Source organism: Cygnus olor, chromosome 10 (genome assembly GCF_009769625.2).
Source record: "Cygnus olor isolate bCygOlo1 chromosome 10, bCygOlo1.pri.v2, whole genome shotgun sequence".
Lineage (NCBI taxonomy): Eukaryota > Metazoa > Chordata > Aves > Anseriformes > Anatidae > Cygnus > Cygnus olor.
The window spans coordinates 3,355,073-3,372,443 of NC_049178.1; the positions used below are offsets into that span (position 1 = coordinate 3,355,073).

Here is a 17,371-nt window from a genome sequence, read left to right on the forward strand (position 1 = left end):
GGGAAATGATAATGTGTGCACAGTTCACAGGGTGATTTTTTTTTTTTTTTTATTGCTAAGACTACAAAACCAAATCTGAGATCTGAAAGGCAAGCTGGACTCCTTCCTTGTCAAACCCTAGCAGTAACGATTGCAGAAAAAACTCACTTAACCCTTCTGCCTAATGAAAACCATGCAGAGCTCTGCCTCCTGAAGCTCTTTGTGCTCAGCAGCTCGGAGGGACGAGAGGAGAGGGCAGGGCAAGCAACACTGACTGAAGTTGGGCCTTAGCTCAATTTCAACCTTCGAAAACTAGGCAGCATTTTAAGTAATCCTAAATATTTTTTTAATATGGGTTTTTCAGCAAGGAAGAACGAACTGTTTCTAGGTACAGTTCAGATGATTTCAGTAGATTTGCCGAGTCACTGTTAGATTCTCCACTGTTATTTGAACTGGGTAAAAGGCAAAAGTTTTAACAGAGCAAAACCAGAGGCTTCATTCAGTTCCCTCGTGTCCCTGCTTTGGTCCCAGCCTTACAGCCTTTGCACCACTCCCCTGGGATTTTATCTGTTGCATGCTGACCTGCGTTTTGACTTTTCCTTTCTCTATTACTAACCAAGTTAACTGCAGCAAGTCTCTTGGCCATTTACTGCCCTGATCTTCAACCCTCTCTTCTTGACCCTCTGGTCTGCCTCCACCTGACTGCAAGACATTTCGTATGTACAATCCTGTGCCAAACCCTTACCCTTTACAGAGGTAAATGTTGCAGCTCTGCTAGCACCTACTCTGTTCTAACTGTCAGGCTGTCAGAGCAGTAAATAGGCAAATATTTTGCTTGGCAGTACTGATTGAAGTAGGAAGAGTTTTGTAAACTGAATTTAAAGTCCAGAGCAATAAGTTCCTTTCTGTAACACAATAGAAAGTATACAGGAAAGTAAGTTCAGTTTTTTTGTACCTTGTACAGAATGAGAATTACTATAAAAAACAAAAATATTAATTCAGTATATCAGCAGATGATATTGCTCCCATAAGATGATGACCACTTGATATGATGGTGGTTTTGAGTATATATGTATGAAAATCACACCTCAATGTATTCATAAATAGGGAGGTAAGATTACTTGCATAGATTCCTGAGGTGGGAAACAAAATTACCCCTCCCTTGTGCTAAGACAAAAATGACGAATCAGTAAACAGTTGTATTTTAAGGTGGTGTGTCCAAAAAATGCTGAAGCTGCTGTTGTAATCTTGACAGACAGACATAACCACATCAACATTTCACATAAAACCTTATGTGATGTGAAAAGTATGTTGTTTATTCTGCTCCTAGAGAGCTAAATGAAAAATTGCTCTATCTCTATCCCAGTGCAGCTCACCATACTGCTGTGCAATAGAAAGAAATTTCAGTCAACTGTAAACCTAGAATTGGATTTCTTTTTTTTTCTTCTTTAGCCTTCCTGGTTAATGCCAACCTTATTAAAAAAAAAAGAAGTCTTTGCTGGTACCCAAAACCCTGATGACTTGACAGGTTAAAGACCTTTGCATAGGAAAGATGTGGTACTTGTTGCTTCACCCAAACACACACTCCTCCCATGTACCTTTCGCTTGGACACCAGGAGATTTGTTAAGCAGGAACTTAGTACGGAGACACGGATGGCTGTGCTACAGAGCTGCTCTCCATAGGCAAAAATTGTAGCCATGGGTGCCCCACTTTGCCGGGGCAGTTAAGCCCATGCAGCCATTCACATCTGCTTCTGCTGTCAGCAGGAAATCTCCAGCTCCTGCCAGGCTGTGCAGCTCCTGCTGGGGTGAGATTCAAAGGCACAATCCCCCTCTCACCCACACTACTGTAAGAATATTTTCTACATTACTGTAAATACCAATGTTAATTTCCCAAGAGGCAGCAGTGGCTCTCTTGTCTATCCTTTTGTCCAGCCAGTCACAAAGAATCAAAAGACCAATTTATCATTGAAGTTGGTTTAGCAAATAACAACTCGGTTAAAAAAAAAAAAAAGAGACATTTGCCATTCCTCCTTATTAAAGGTATTTATTAGCAGTTGCATTTGACCAGAATACTCACAGCTTCATAGAAGACCAGGGCCAGCAGATCTAGCTCCAATTTCGAAGCGACCAGCTCTCTGCAGCACAGCCGGTCCCTTTGAACTCCTTTGCTTGCCTTCAGGCTTCCACCCTGCATGGGGTGCTAGGACCTCATTAGACCTGCAGCCTCTCGAGCTGCGCTTTGCGCTTCACTTTCCTCACTGCTCTCTCGGGACCAGACCTTCCCCAGCACGCTGTGGGGACAGTGCTCCAGCTGCCAGCAGTGCTCCTGGCTTCCTGCACGGCCCCTGACAGAAATACTGCGAGCAAGCCGCTCTCAGACGTGCTTTGGGCACACGTGGTGCTTGGCCCTACACTTCCTGGCAAATCTCAGGCACCTTCTTGTGTTTTTCTTGTCGCAGGTTTATTGCTTGAGGGCCATCCTTGCAAGCCAGCCTCCATCCTCAGCAGTGCTGGGAGGACACACTCACCGCTGTCACTGCTGGTGGTGAAGCCACCAGCCCAGCCATATAAATTGCAGGTGTCCCCTTGGGGTTCAGGCAGCCAGAGGAAATGTTTTGTGGCTGCAAAAGGTTTAGCACAACTTGACTGAGGTCTTTGGGCTTGTTTCTGCTTATTTTTTCATGTGGTATATTGGAAAGGGGATCTAGGAGGAGGGTGATGTCTGGGGGAACGAGGTGGCTACAGAAAAAGATTTACCATACAGCTGGTTCTGGAGCCACATCAGCTTCTGGAGGCAGGAGACAGCTGAGGCTTTGCATTCAGCATGCTCTGAAATTCTTCCTCACATTCCCATTCCCCACTAACAACAGAGGCATTTCTGACACAGCAGTGGCCAACTGGCAGGAGCACGCAGAGATCAAAGGCTTTCCTGCAGCTCCGTGGCTCTCAAGTGGATGGTGCTCTGCAGGTCAGGCCGATGCTGTGCACTGTGAATTGCGTGACCCTTGTGAACCTGCTGAATCAGGACCAAAAAAATGTTTGTCCCATCCCCGCATCTGTGAAGTCTACAAAGAGCAAAGCTATTTTTCATTAATTGCCAACTATTCCTCTTGGCAAGCCAGTTTTCCTCCCACTTTTATTCACTCTGAAAAAATTATCAAGAGTCCATTTAATCCAACACTACAATGGGGCTGAGGGTATATCTCTAGATTCTCTTCCAAGTTCCCATACTAGCAGCTATCAAATGTTGGCACGTAACAACTAATCCAGCATGTCATCTACTTGAAATCTGAGATAGCTATATTTTTAAAGATGCTGTTTCAACAAAGCTTAGCAGTCAGTCAAAACCAGCACCAAGCCTCAAAGAGAGCTGCACACCCAGGTGTGACAAAGTCTGGTGAGGAAAAGCCAAACCCATCTTCCTCCTGCAGGAAAACGGCACTTGATGCTCAGCCACGTGGGCAACTCAAATAGCCAAGACAGCTTCCTGAAGTCCCCCTCAGAGCAGGGCTCAGTGAAAGGCGTACGCTTCTGCCTTTGGAGGTTTGCTGCAGTATCTTGGTATGAGTCCACAGATGTCTCCCTCAGTCAGCACACTCCCTGTGCTGCTGATCTGAACTCTCAGCCTCCCCTGTTGTCTTCAGCAGGACCATGGGCAAGGACCTGACAGAGATCTCCAACAAATTCTTTATCTTGTTTTTCTTTTTTAGTCCAAAAGTGACTTCTCTGTCAAAACTAATCCACTCTGTAAAAAATGTATCTGTCTGGATAAACTGCAGCCAAAACTCCATTCTGCCACCAGTTCACCTATGAAGCTGGGTGGGAGGGACCTCAGGCTTTTCTCGCTCCCCAAGACAGTTTTGGTACGCAGACACATTTGCATCTGTGACTTCCCAGCTCCCTGGGCTCTGGAGCAGCCTTGTGTTATGGACTGATCCTGAGCTGTGGCTGCTGCAGCCTCCTGCACTGCCAGCTTCAGTCCCCTATCACTTCTGAGCCCTAATTCTCACAGACAGGTCAGGGCAAGCAGGAACCCTCGACTGTGAAACATCAGGACTGTATTTCAATGAGAGCTCAATCCTGGTCCCAACAAGTACTGTCTTCCTTCACAGTTTTCAAAATGGAATGTTTTGGGTGTCTCTGGTATTTTCCTGCCTATGCAGAAATAGAAAAAAAAACAACTGTTAATTGCGCTAAAAAGAATTTCGAGCTGTGCAGCCTCCCCTGCAGTGGAAGTGCTGACTTTTGATCAGTTTTAGTCACAGCCCAATATGTCAGTCTGTGAATATGTTTCTGATACGAAATGTAAATTTCCTCTTTCTTTAATTTTATGCTAATTTGCCTTTTTACTTTACATAATTATTTTCTTCTCAGTGGTATTTACGAATTTAAAATATTTGTTCCGTTTTAGTCATCCATTAAATATCTGGTTTGTCTTCAGTGACTGGAAATCAGCACAACCATTTCCTTGTTGCCTGGGAAACTCGTCTAAGAGTTTTCATCAAATTAACATGTCAGCAAGGTCCTTTTTTAGGCATTACCCAAAAAAGAAGACTGCAGCAGACCAACGGCACTTGTCTGAAATTCAGCCTCCCAGCTTCTCAGGAGCACAGGTCATGCCGAGTCCACAAGACAAGGGATGTATTCACTAGCTGCAGAGGAGGGAAGCAGGAGTGGTGGTGAAGGTCTGTGTCACGCTATTGTTATTAAAGCAGTTCTCAGGACAGCATAACCCACAATATTTTGCAGACTTCTTCACCCCCCCCCCCCCCCCCCCATCTTCTTCCAGAAGACACAAATCGAAGCATGCAAAACAGTTCGGATGCTGCAGAAGCGATGCCTCCTAAACCTCCCTGCCCCTCAAAAAGAGAGGGCAATGCAGTTTCACTGCATTCCATACAACTGAAGGGCTTTGTTTTTAATCGCTTTCTTTTTATTCAGCAGATATTTTTTTCTTAACATCTTCCAGTCCTCAAAGAAATTTCATGCCAGCCAACTAAATATTCATGGTTGGGTGGTTGCTTTCTCTCCCACATTCACAAGTTGTCCCTGGATTACAGCGCTCTTCGCACAGTGAACACCTTCAGAGATGACAAAATGGGGTTTCCTTCCTTTCTCCCAGCAATCAGAGCTGAAGTTTTGATTCTGATTTGTTAAACTTGGGAGAAACACTCCCCTTTTCACTTATAAAAAACTGAGTGAAAAAAAAATCACATTTCCTAAGCTCCTCGTTAAGCACCTGATAAATGTGTCCTCTCTAAGGTAGGCAGGTAAAGAGAACTATCAGCCCTTTCGGCGTGGTTGATTGCTCTTTCCACTGATGCGTCAATTCAAATAAAGGTCACAAAACAGCTGTGATAAACACAAGATAAACACATAAATAAAACTACTGTCTGTTTATGAAATGTTATTTGATATTCCTGAGACACAGATGCAAAATAGACTTTTTTCTTTTTTTAATAAAAAAATAGTCCCATTGATTTTGTTACTGATTGGTAACAGTGACATAATGATGGGATTCATGTCTCTCATATGTAATGTTATGTTAGGCTCCACTAGAAAGTGGTCTCCCTAAATTTTTAAGACCATTATAAATAGAATTTCCTCAGTATGTTCATTGAATGATTACAGCAATCCAAATGGGAGATAACAAAATACTTCATAGACTGTAATTGTGTAGAAAGTACATTAAAAATTTAACGCACAGCTAGCGATACTTCATGTTCCAATACCACAGCAGGACAGTTTGTAAGAGCCTATTGTATACATGTGTACCAGCCTAACCTCCAAATCCCTAGGGACAAAAAGGCACCTGCCAGAGCACAGGACCGTGGTCATCACTAACCACCACCTTTGGGCAATACTCCATGTTCCTGTCTAGTTTTATATTAAATATATTGTACCTAGGGGATGAGAAACATGTAAGAGAAAAACCTTGATGATTAAAAAGTTATATACTTCCTTTTGAGTTAGTAGCTCATGAAATGCCTTCAAGGCCTCTACTTCAATTTTGTGCTACAAAGCTGGAAGTCCATGCAGCCAACATCCCATATAGCTCTGAGTGGTGTTAGAGATCCCAAGACAGCTTTTCATAGACAAGAGTGGTTTGGGCCTTTCTTTACTTTTAATTTCTTTTACCTCCTCCAGCCACACAACCCTGCACCCTCCAGAGACCTGACTGCTGGGTGCTGCTCCTCAGCTGCAGCAGCAAGAGCAGCAGCACTCCCTACTTTTGCAAGGGAGCACAAGGGAATGTGTTTATAGCCTGAACAACCACCCATCTTAAAAAATTAATCCACAACCAGATTGTTTCTAACTGTCAATTAGACTTATGAAGACAGACTGGAAGGCAAGGTTCATTCCCAGCAGCTCCCATTGAAACAGGGGGCATCAGCAGGAACTTACTTTGCCAGTGCCCAGGGAGCTGTAGCAACGTTTTAACGAACATTAGAAGACCAAGACAGGATTCCCTGTTTTGGCTGCAGGGACACTCGGAGCTGCCAGGGAACTGCTGCAGCAACCAGTCAGTGCACACGGAAACACAACTCAGGGACAAAGCTCAATTCATCCCCACCCCTGATAACTAAGGGGCCATCCTAGCTATAATATATGAGGTTTTGTTCTTTAGTTAGGCTATTACTTCTTTTCAATCACCTCCAACTAAGTTACCTAACTGAACTGAATGTAGATTGCAGTAAACCAAAAGCATTTGCCTTCACAAATGGTATCTGGCCCTTTTCTTACCTGACCTCACCACCACATCCTGCCTACACTGCTGGTGAGTCCTGGTGCTCTCCCATGGTGTACTGCAGTAACTCAGGGCAGTAAGTCCTGCTCACCCCCTGCATACCTTTGAAGTGGTCATGGCGCTGTCTGGAACGGAGACATTCCCATCTCTTGAAACATTGCACCAAGGAATTTTGTCTACCAGATGGACTGCAAAGTGAAGAATCAACAGATGTGACACAATTCATAGTCTCCATTAATTCCTCCCACCAACCACACTAACTGGCATTTATTAACAAGAAATGGATGAACAATTAGTCACAGGAATAAAAATGAAGGAGCAGATTCTTGAAAAGAAAAGAGAATTATTACTGTTTAAAAAACTGATATTGACTTCTTTTTAAGAGGTTAGGTGCAAAATTTAGAGGAGACTGTGAAACATTCAAATGTGAACCTGCTTAACTGTGGGGAAAAAAAATTACAATGCGTCTCAGTCCTTGGCAGATACTGTCAACCTACTGCTAGTATGAGTCATTCTTCCAAGATTTTAAGCAATGAGGGGGAATTGCTTTCAACCCTTATTGCTAAATAATCACTAATTTGTACAGTTACTATCAGGAATTTGAAATGTAAGAGGAAGATGAAATCTAGCCCCAGGATGGACAAGGACACAGCACCAGCCCTCCCATATTTCTGAATAGCCCAAGTTCCCACGATCTTCCCACAGAAAAGGATGCGTTCAAGTTCTGTTGCACTTGAAGGCACTTTAAAATGTCCCCATAGAGCAAAGCATTTATTTTAGACCACTAAGCCAATGCAAAGCCCTGGCTGGTGTCAACATCCCTCACCTCCCTCCCACTGGGGACGAGACCCAGCGCGCTGCAGTGCTGGGCTCCAGACGCACACACTTGTTCATCCCCAGAGCCCTGTTGGTTTCCACAAACAGCACTCAGAGTGCAGGGCTTCCAGGTTGAAAGACCACATCTATTAAAAAAATTTAAAAAACCTTTGATATAGAGAAGTATTCCCTGTGGATTAAAAAAATAAAAACAAAAAATAGAGTCTTTCCCTGAACCATGGTTCACATCTTTTTCTTAATAGAATGCAGCTGGCTTAATGAATAGCAATACTTAAGAACAATTAATTCCGTAACTGATGGAGGGAAGGATCCCAAATAATTTGTTTTCTACAAAACTGATTTATTAATGAAGGCATTTATTCATAAGAAACATATTCAATGATGATGGTGAAAATTAATCAAACACCCTATTAGTAATTACTATTCTACCAATTCTAACTGAGAGATAAAATGTCCTTTGGTTATAGTTTCCATATGAATTGCAGTGAAACAATTTTTCAGGTAACTGCACCAGGAATTGTTCAGCAGATTTCAGGGGCAATGGATGCATCAAACAATATCAATTAAACCCATTCTGGCTTAAAATAATGCAATGTTCTCCTTGGGGTTTCTGCTACTTTCTACTTATTTTGCATTATTAATTTGGAGTAATGCTTACACAGAATACCAAGAGGAATTTGACAGGAAATTAACATAGAGACTCCCCCCAGAGATCTGAAATGTTTATAAGCCCATTTTTCCTTACCCATAGTTAATGAATAATCATCTCCTTGGCAATGGTTCCCAGAGTAAAGGCTTGTACTTTGGTTCCTGTTAAATATAGAAAAATAAAGTGTCAGATAACGTAGGCATCAGGGGGATTTATCTAAAGAAACTTAGTGAGTAAATACCCTCCAATGCAGTGAGTCATTTACTTGCTTCAAACCCTTGGGGATATTAATATATCTAATTTCAGTATAAAGAAAGTTTTTCATAGAAGTAACATTTATTCCCGGTCATTCTAAAGATACCTTGATATTTCCTCCACTTCCATGCACATCCTCCACATCCATCCACGCATGTCTCCTCCCTCAGCCCTACAACCAGTTAATAAATTCAGGAATTTGTTTCAGCATTTCTTTCTCGATGTGCAGGACAACATCTTTTATAGGTGCTTTTCTTGGATTTCATCGCTTAATTTATCATAACCATAGAAGGTGAACACTGGAAGTCATTTTCCTGTTGCTCTTGTGCTAACAGGAAGCTGACCTCGGGGTCAGTCTCGCATGGAGAGAGATTTCCTTGAAAAACACCTGAAACTCTGAGCTAAAGTTTAATGCCCTTCAGAAAACTAATTAAATTACCCCCTCGCTGATGGCTGCAGAGGGGGGCTACTGTGGCTCTGGGAGCACGCTCAGCTCTTCCCTCCTGGAGCTGCAATATTCCCTGTATTGCATTTATCTGCTGCTACTCCAACAAGTCCCCCTCCCTTTGGCTAAGCCCTAGAGGAGACCTGGAAAAGGCAGAGGAGGATGCTCAAGACCTTGTGTGGCAGGAGACCAAGACAACTCTATCAACATGGAGCATAAGAAGTGCTACCTATGTAACATGAACAAAGCCAGTTCCCTGGGAATGGGGGTCTGTGCCTGCAGCAAAGGGGCTGCACCAGCATGGCTTGGCTCTGCATGTCCCACACGGATGTATTTACCACAAACAAACGATTTTCAATGTGGTTTCCAGGAGCAGTACAATACAAAAATGTCTGCTACCTAGATCAAATTTTATATAAGCCTTTTGGATAACAAACGCGTGGCCTAGGATCATTTCCAATTTTCATACGTATTAAAGGATATGATATGCTAAAACCCTTGAAATCCTTGTATTTTTAATGCACACTACAGACAGCTTTTTTTTTTTAAATAAACATTTAGAATGATTGCCCTGTCATACAGAAAATTCTATTTACAAGTCCCATCTCTATACCCATTATGTGTCCTACTCAAAATTATCAGTTTGAGCAAGGTCTCCAGCAGCAGGTCTCAGAAAACACCACAGAAAGCAAAATTCAAGCCAGGAATACAAAAGTAAAATATGTACACAGCTTAACACGCAGGTGCTGAGCTGAGAAAGAGTCTTGCACATACAGAATTGTACCTAGGTCATCGTCACCACAAGGAGATAGTTTACATGCACTGATTCCTACCCACAAGCACATGCAGACAAGGGGAATGCACGAGCCCCAGGATCAGGCACGAAGCCCTGTCCCAGCAGCTGCGTGGCTCTGCTGGAAGACACATGCGGGGGTTTGGAGCTTTTCAGCTGCAAGACCAGATGGAAACATCAGAAGACATCTCCCAGCATTTCTCTTGCATGGATTCTAACTGAATGCTTCCACCCTGAGGGTTTGTTGGTGGGTTGTTGTTTTGTTTTTCTTATCAAACCCCCAACCCCCTTTCTTTTTTTTTTTTTTCAGTTGCATTTGATTCATTTTTAAAGCTAATAAAGGTACTAGTAAAGCCCTTTTTATCTGGTCTATGACTCCACTTCCATTTTAAGTAATCCTTTCAAGAACCACTTATATTAGAACTGCTCCTTGAACCACTTAGAGGTAAAATTAAAAAAAAAAAAAAAGGGCAAAAAAAGTAGAAGTCTCCATTCCACAAAGCCTCCAGATGAGCTTTATCTTCTTTCTGCATTGTGCAGGCCTCTGTCACCTGAGACTGCGAGAGGAGCCTGGCAGGATTATCCCACAGGGGCGAGCAACGCAGTGCAGGTGGTGGGGGGCATGGCGACATGGGGACATGCCGCCTGTGGCATCCCCAGCAGCAGGGTTCCCCCATGACCCAACATGAGGAGGCTGAGATCTGTCTTCTTTAGTGTCCAGCCCTAGCCTGCCCTCACCTCCCCACCTCGGCCTACTCACACGAGGCCCAGCTGAGGCTAGGCCAGGCGTGAGGCAAAGAAATAACGAAGGGAAACAGGGCCCAGTGACTGCTCTTGCGCAAACACACACACCACCCTTTGTAGGACGCAAGCAACAAACATGTTTTTGAAGTTCAGCCATTCCTCAAAGACAAGCGTATCTGTAAATTCAGTCCCTTAATCATGAATAACAACAGCAAAAGAAATCAACCCATGGGGGACAAATAATCAGCTGTGGGCATTACCCCACATTTGATAAGCTCTTACAGACGTCATTAAGCCCAGGTTTCTGTTTGAATAGTTCAGTCTTCTCCTCGGATAAAAGCCGAAACCAAACAGAAAAGGTAAATGTACACAAGGATCTAGCTTATCCCGAGGCCTCAGGTGGGCACTGAAGAGCTGCGAATAATTCAGAGGGCAGCTCTCCTCTGCTGCCTGTGCTCAGCTTTCCTCTTCCTGGGCACAGGCTAGGAATTCATCATCTTCACAACAGCTAAGATAATACCCTGAATGTGGGCAATGTTTCTATCATATCTCAGATTCTCTCAATTATTAGCAAGTTCAGAGCCAAAACAGCAAAAATTGCAAGGACTGCAAGAGGTTGGCAGAGATCGCTGAGATGAGGAAGATAAGATCCAAATTAAAATGAATCCTTTGAGGTAGCTCCAGCAGACTTGTACTTGGAGGTGATATTTAACCAAAGCCTATCCATCCTCCCTACAAGAGACATTTATCATCCAAAAAAGTAAGTTTGTTTCACAACTGAATTGGGAAGAGCGTGGCCATTGAACCACTACGCCAGGGTCAGGCTCTCCAGGTGACACCCTGATCTAGTGGGTGGCATCCCTGCCCATGGCAGGGGGCTCGGAACTAGGTGATCTTTAAGAACCCTTCCAACTCAAGCTATTCTGTGATGACACCTCAGCAGCCCATGCCCCCCCAGCACAGGAAGCTGGCAAAGCACCCACCCCAGCTCACCACCAGTGGAAGAGGTATGAACCTGAACCCACGAAGCCAGTTCATTCTGCAGCAGCAGAACATCAGGATTTTGGCTTGAGGATGTCAGCAAGCTCTGTTGAGACAGTCTGGGATTTGACCACACCTGGACACTTGCTCTGCCCGTGCCTGGCCGGTGATGCTGGCTGCACAGGTTGGTGACAGAGCCATCCCCAGAGGCCCATGGCACAGAGCACAGGCTGAAGAACTGGTGCCAGAACATCAGAGACAGCCTGGGCCATGGGTCTAGCACCGGGAGAGCAGAAAAGCCCCGGAGCATGCAGGGCCCTGCAGCAGTGAGGAGGTTGTGGGAGCTGTGCGAGCTAATCGCCGCGATTGCCATCAGCAATCGCTTCAGAATTCACTGAGACACTGCGATTGCTGGGAGCTTAATAAGAGAGAGGCTCACGTGCTGTAATACACTGATCGCTTCATTTGGGCCTTTCTTTCTGTTATCACCATCTCTTTGCGAAAGCAGTCTGGGGAATTAGAACACGCTGAAAGCACAGAAAGTGCTTTCAAGTAGGCGCGTGTCTGTCTGAATGTTGATCGTTCCTCTCTGATTGAGGTGAAAACAAAGCTGTTTTAAATATTATTTGCATCCCGTAAAGGCTCCCTCTCTCCATACTTACGCACACCAGGGCAGCAAATGGGACTGAAAATAACAGTAATTGCATAAAAGTGGTGTTAGGAATGGGGGAGGTAGAAAAGCACAGGAGAAAGAGTGTATGTGATGTAAAATTATTGTATTTTTTAGTTGATATGCTACAGGATATTGTTCAAATGGTATGGGGAAAAGAAATAATGATCAGTTAACTTATTATTAATGTTCATTTTCTTTTCCAGAATTGCCAGCAGGTCAAGTCAATTATTAAGCATGACAGTAGGGCTTTAATATATCAGCTATAGATTCCAGTCACAGCAGTCTAGTTCAATAATTGGGTTTCTTTCTGCTTCATTTTGACTAATGGCATACTTACAGCAATTATTAAAATTCATCTTAGCACAAAAGCACACCATTTGAAACCTCATGAAAAAAATGGCAGCACAGCAGACCTCTCATTATTTAGCACTGAATTCAAAACAGCTACTGAGAAAGCATTGAGCAGCTTCTCCAAAAACTTTTCAACAGTCACAACCTGAACGTGGACATTCAGTCAATGCCAAGAGTGCCTCCAGTGAGCAGAGGCCCCATCAAACAAACAGGCTGCTGTTGCCAATAAAGCACATTCAGACTTTACAGGAAAGTAAGCCTCAGTCTGAAAATATAAATTCATATGCGGTTTCTTTACCTACAGATAGCTCAGCTGAGCCATGGAAATCACCAGCCTTTGTGGAAAAGCTGACGTTTTAACACTGTGTCAGCAGCCTGTTCATCGAAACTTGATATTCACCCCTCAGATGGCTGTAGATGCCAAACAGATGCAGCTTCTGCCATGGGGAGCTTGAAATCCTTGCTGCTGATCTTGCTGACTCAAGAAAAAATTTACCTTCCAGCACAAGCATGGCTCTGCACAAGCCCCCCAAATTTAAGACCTACAGGTATCAAGCACCAGCAGAAATCCTCCACATTCCCACCATGCCAGAGACAGGGCTGGGGCTTACAGCAGGGCCGACAATCAGGCATGACCAGGAAATGTTTTTTGAGAGGTGAAGGAAGGTAAACTTTTCATCTTGGTGTAAGTAATTCTAAAAATACAGACTGAAAATATAAAACTGTAGAAAAGGCTGGTGTCTATAGCCACTGGAGAAACGATCAGGGAGGGCAAGTTGTGTACTCGCCATCCCCTTTCCACCCACCACATAGGGAACCATCAGAAGCTCTTTCTGCGCATCACCAGGCCTCCTCACAGGTGCCAGCCCTTGGAAGCAGCCTTGCCACCGCTCCTGCTGCCCGGGCAGGCTGGCAGCAGGCACCACGTCCTCACCACACCGGCTGCCTCGTGGGAAGGGACTCACAGGTCCAGCCGTGACACCACAGACAAATAGGAAGAGCAGGGAGAAACATTCTGTTTGCACCTTGAGGCCAAGAAGGAGTCATTTTTGAGTCCAAATAGCATTTTTCCCCCCTAAGCTTTCCAGGAGTAAAAGCACAAGACTTCGTAATTAAGTGACCCTCACATTAATAGTTAGGAAAAGCTAAAGAATCAAATGATAGTGAAGACTTACTTCACAAGATTGTTCAGTGACATGCTACTTGAGAACTGAAGCCAGAGCAAACCACACAACAACCTTTTAACACCATCCTCTGGACACTATTTAAGAGCCAGCAGGAAAAGATTATGGAAGTGACAAGCACCAGTTTGTTAGAAATTTTGGTCTGAATCAAAATGCTTCTGGCAAAGTTCCTTTTGGACAGAGTAGGCCAAGCGCTCGCTGATGGTGCTTTATCATTCCATGACACTGTTAGAAGTTTTGTTTTGTGTGTTCAGCTGTTGCACAAACCAGCATTTGGCTAAGCAGGCCAAGGTTTAGAACACTAGAGAATATTACTAAAGCACTGGAAACGATGCTATAATTGTTGGTTTGCATAGCTATCTGGTTAAATGATCATCTGGGAAAAGAAATACTACGTATGTATAATTAATCTATTTCAATTTTTTTTATACATTAATCATATTGGATTATAAAATATTCCCTATTCACACATTAAAAAACAAAATTATTCCTCATTATTTTAATTCTAGTCTTACAAGAAATTACATAGCTGGACTTTGGAATCTACCTCTCCTATTATTACCTATCACGCTGCCAAAGAAATGCTAAGGAAAAGAATTGGAAATTCCCTTCTGCAAAGAGTTGATGTTTGAGGGCCTCTGACACACGTGCACCAGCAATACAAAGAGAGCCATGTGGGTGCCTAAAACCCTGGTAAGTCACTCCCAGGTAAGAGGTGAGCAGCTGCACAGAGGAACCACAGCCATAGGTCTGCGCGCTATGAGATAACTGAAGTGTGGCCCATCTACAGCTAATTTGTTATTCAAAGATACTGTATTATACTGGAAATACATGAACTGCTAGCAGAACTGCAGAGATGGGAGCCATAAGAGAAATGGAGTTACATGAATAACTTTGTAACACCGCAGTACATGTGCACAGTATTTTGCTTTTCCCATATGGTGAGACTTAAGTAAACAAGTCTTAAGATCTGCAGCAAAAGATGCAAAGATTACTTCAAATACAACTGTTCTTAAGTACAGCGTTTTGTGCCAACATACGTGGGAAAACACGGTCCAGACAATGTTGTGGCAAGAGTTTGAGTTCTTCTATAGCCAAGAGCTTTCTAGAGGTTTACTAAAAAACACAAGATTGTAGGTGAAGAAAGCATACACATCGCTTGATTTCTTCCCAGTCTGGGGCAGTTGCTTTCACCTATGTACTGTCCCTGGCTCACCGGCTCACTTTACTTGGGAAGTGCCCCACGGCATGGCAGTGCCAGCCCTCTGCACCACAGCCAGCCTCTGGTCGGCTTCTGCACTGTACCATCTACCAGCACAGCACACAGGAGCACGAATGCTAACACAGGAAAGCAGTACGAGTGTACAAGATTAATCATCCTTGACTGAACATCTTAAGACAGCATCAACATCCCTGCTCAAAGCTCAGTCCCACACTTAAGGAATGAAAACAGGTGTATGTTCTTCAAAACCCCATCAAAGCTCTTGCTGGCACTAGCACCTTTCTCTAATTAGCAGTTTGCATTCACTTTGCAAATTTCAGTTTAAAAAAAAAATGTTGAATTCTAAAAAGTAATAAATTATTCATGAGTCTACTCAGGCAATTTTATACCCTGCCATTCTAATTAACAGTAGCAATTAGAAAATAATAAATTGGATTTGTACAGTACTCCAGTTTCAGCTAATGTGTGACTTCTAAACAAAGTTTACAGGTGTTCCTTGTCTTTAATATTAAAATATTAAAGAATTTAAATGGCTATACCCAAGAACAAAACACTGTGCATTGTTGCCACCCGTTCCCTACCCAGCCACATTACAAATTGCATGTCTGGTTTCAAGGGCCGTGCACTGGCCTACAGGAATGCCAGAGAAGCCACAGAGGATGGTATTTAAGACCCACTTAGGCTTTTAAAAATAGTTTTCTTCATGTTTCAAAACTAGGCTCCATTTCCTCTTCTCACCCTATAGACTACACATCTACCCAGACTTGTGCAAAGCATTCCACACTGTCCTTGATGACATCCTTGTCTCTAAATGAAAGCTTGAGAGGGACTCTCTATCAGGGAGTGCAGAAATTGGACAAGGGGTAATGGCTTTAAACTAAAAGAAGGGAGATTTAGATTAGATATAAGGAAGAAATCCCTTACTTGGAGGGTGGTGAGGCCCTGGCCCAGGCTGCCCAGAGGAGCTGTGGCTGCCCCATCCCTGGCAGTGCCCAAGGCCAGGCTGGATGGGGCTGGGGGCAGCCTGGGCTGGAGGGAGGGGTCCCTGCCCATGGCAGGGGGTTGGGACTGGGTGGACTTCAGGGTCCCTTCCAACCCAAAGCATTCTGTGATTTGAACTCATTACAGTGACCTTACTCTCTGCCTTGGGACATCCCATTTCTTGAGAGTGTCCACACATATACCTTTAAATTTCTTTGGTCACTTTTTTTTTTTTTTAATAAATTAGGAGCTTGTTGCAGATGCGTCACTCCACTGGATACACAATATGTTTGAGTGTGTATTTGTGGAGTGAATGATCTGTGCAGAGCAGAGATACACTGCAAAAGTAAGTGCAGACATACTTGAAACTGCCCTTTTGCTCATATTGGTATTTGGTTCAGGATTTCCAAATCAATTATTTCAGAACTTCAAGTAACTGAAAAAATATTGCAAAGCAGCCAGCCTTCCTACACGATGGTGATAAGTGCAATAGGAACAACAAAAAGTTTTTAAAGAGGCATTTTTATGCTTTTCTAGGACTATTTCAGAATTAAGTGCTGTAACTCAAAGACATTTTTTCCAGCTTTGAATAGCACCTCATCCTTACATCTTCTGCTATGCAAATTGGTTGCTGAATGCCATCTATCAATTAGTGACCAAGTAGCCCAAAAGCCCCTTTCTTGTCATCAACCCATCTTTAGCTATGACTGCACGTTCAGAAATAACACGATAATGAAAGATTTTCTCCTCTCAATAGCAATAATGCAAGATCACAGCAGACCGAGTTTTACATTTTAATTAAAATGTGGTCTCTGGAGAAGCTCCGGTGGTTGTCAGCTGCTGAGATGAGTCCCAGGTTCCCTCAAACACACCTGAACCAGCACAGGAACATTTTGTGGCCTCTGGCAGCAGGAACAACACTATTGCTGGGCTCTGAAGATGGAGGTCCATGAGATAAACAGAGCAAACTCTCTCTTCTCTTCCTTTGATAAAGTCTATCTTTGATGGGAGGCTGTGGAGTAAGAACTAACTACTGACCTTATCTGAACCTGATAAACAGCAGCACCCATGAAACTCTTTCGTCATCTCCACTTCAGCCCCTCCATTCTCGCAGCCACCTGGCCCCTTGCTGGCAGGGCCCCAGTTGGGCACCGCTGGCCCTGGGGATGTCACCTCGTGCAGACACACCTCGTAAAAGCACTGCAAACTGCTTGCACGATAGCACTGTATTTGCGTTACTGCGAAGTTATGTCACTGCTTCCACAATAAAGTTATTTCAGGAGGTTGTAAGTCAGGTGTAAAAACTCTCTCTGGGCTGAAACTTGGCACGCACATACATGCAAACACACAGCCTGACTTCTGGGAAGGGAAGAAGCGGGCAAAAATTTTGCATTATTTCTGAATCACATGCAGGAGCACACGGTTTCCTGTGTGGTATTTCCACAGGGAGAAGCTGCTGAATGCCCATACGGCTGAGCCTGCTGAAGCAGGTGGAGACCAAAACCGAGGTGCATTGCTGTAGTGCC

The 17,371-nt window shown here is 43.7% G+C and overlaps 1 long non-coding RNA gene across 5 annotated transcripts in view; it reads right to left on the bottom strand.

The window, feature by feature from the left end:
• Positions 1-17,371, bottom strand: part of LOC121075324 — a 37,139-nt gene that overhangs the window by 9,028 nt on the left and 10,740 nt on the right. For 4 of the 5 annotated variants that reach the window (XR_005822906.1, XR_005822904.1, XR_005822903.1 and 1 more), the window contains exons 3-4: positions 8,313-8,377; positions 2,060-6,918 (exon numbers count right to left, since the gene is read on the bottom strand). This is a non-coding gene — a long non-coding RNA (uncharacterized LOC121075324). The remainder of the gene's footprint in view (positions 1-2,059; positions 6,919-8,312; positions 8,378-17,371) is intronic. The other variant, XR_005822907.1, reaches the window with a different exon arrangement.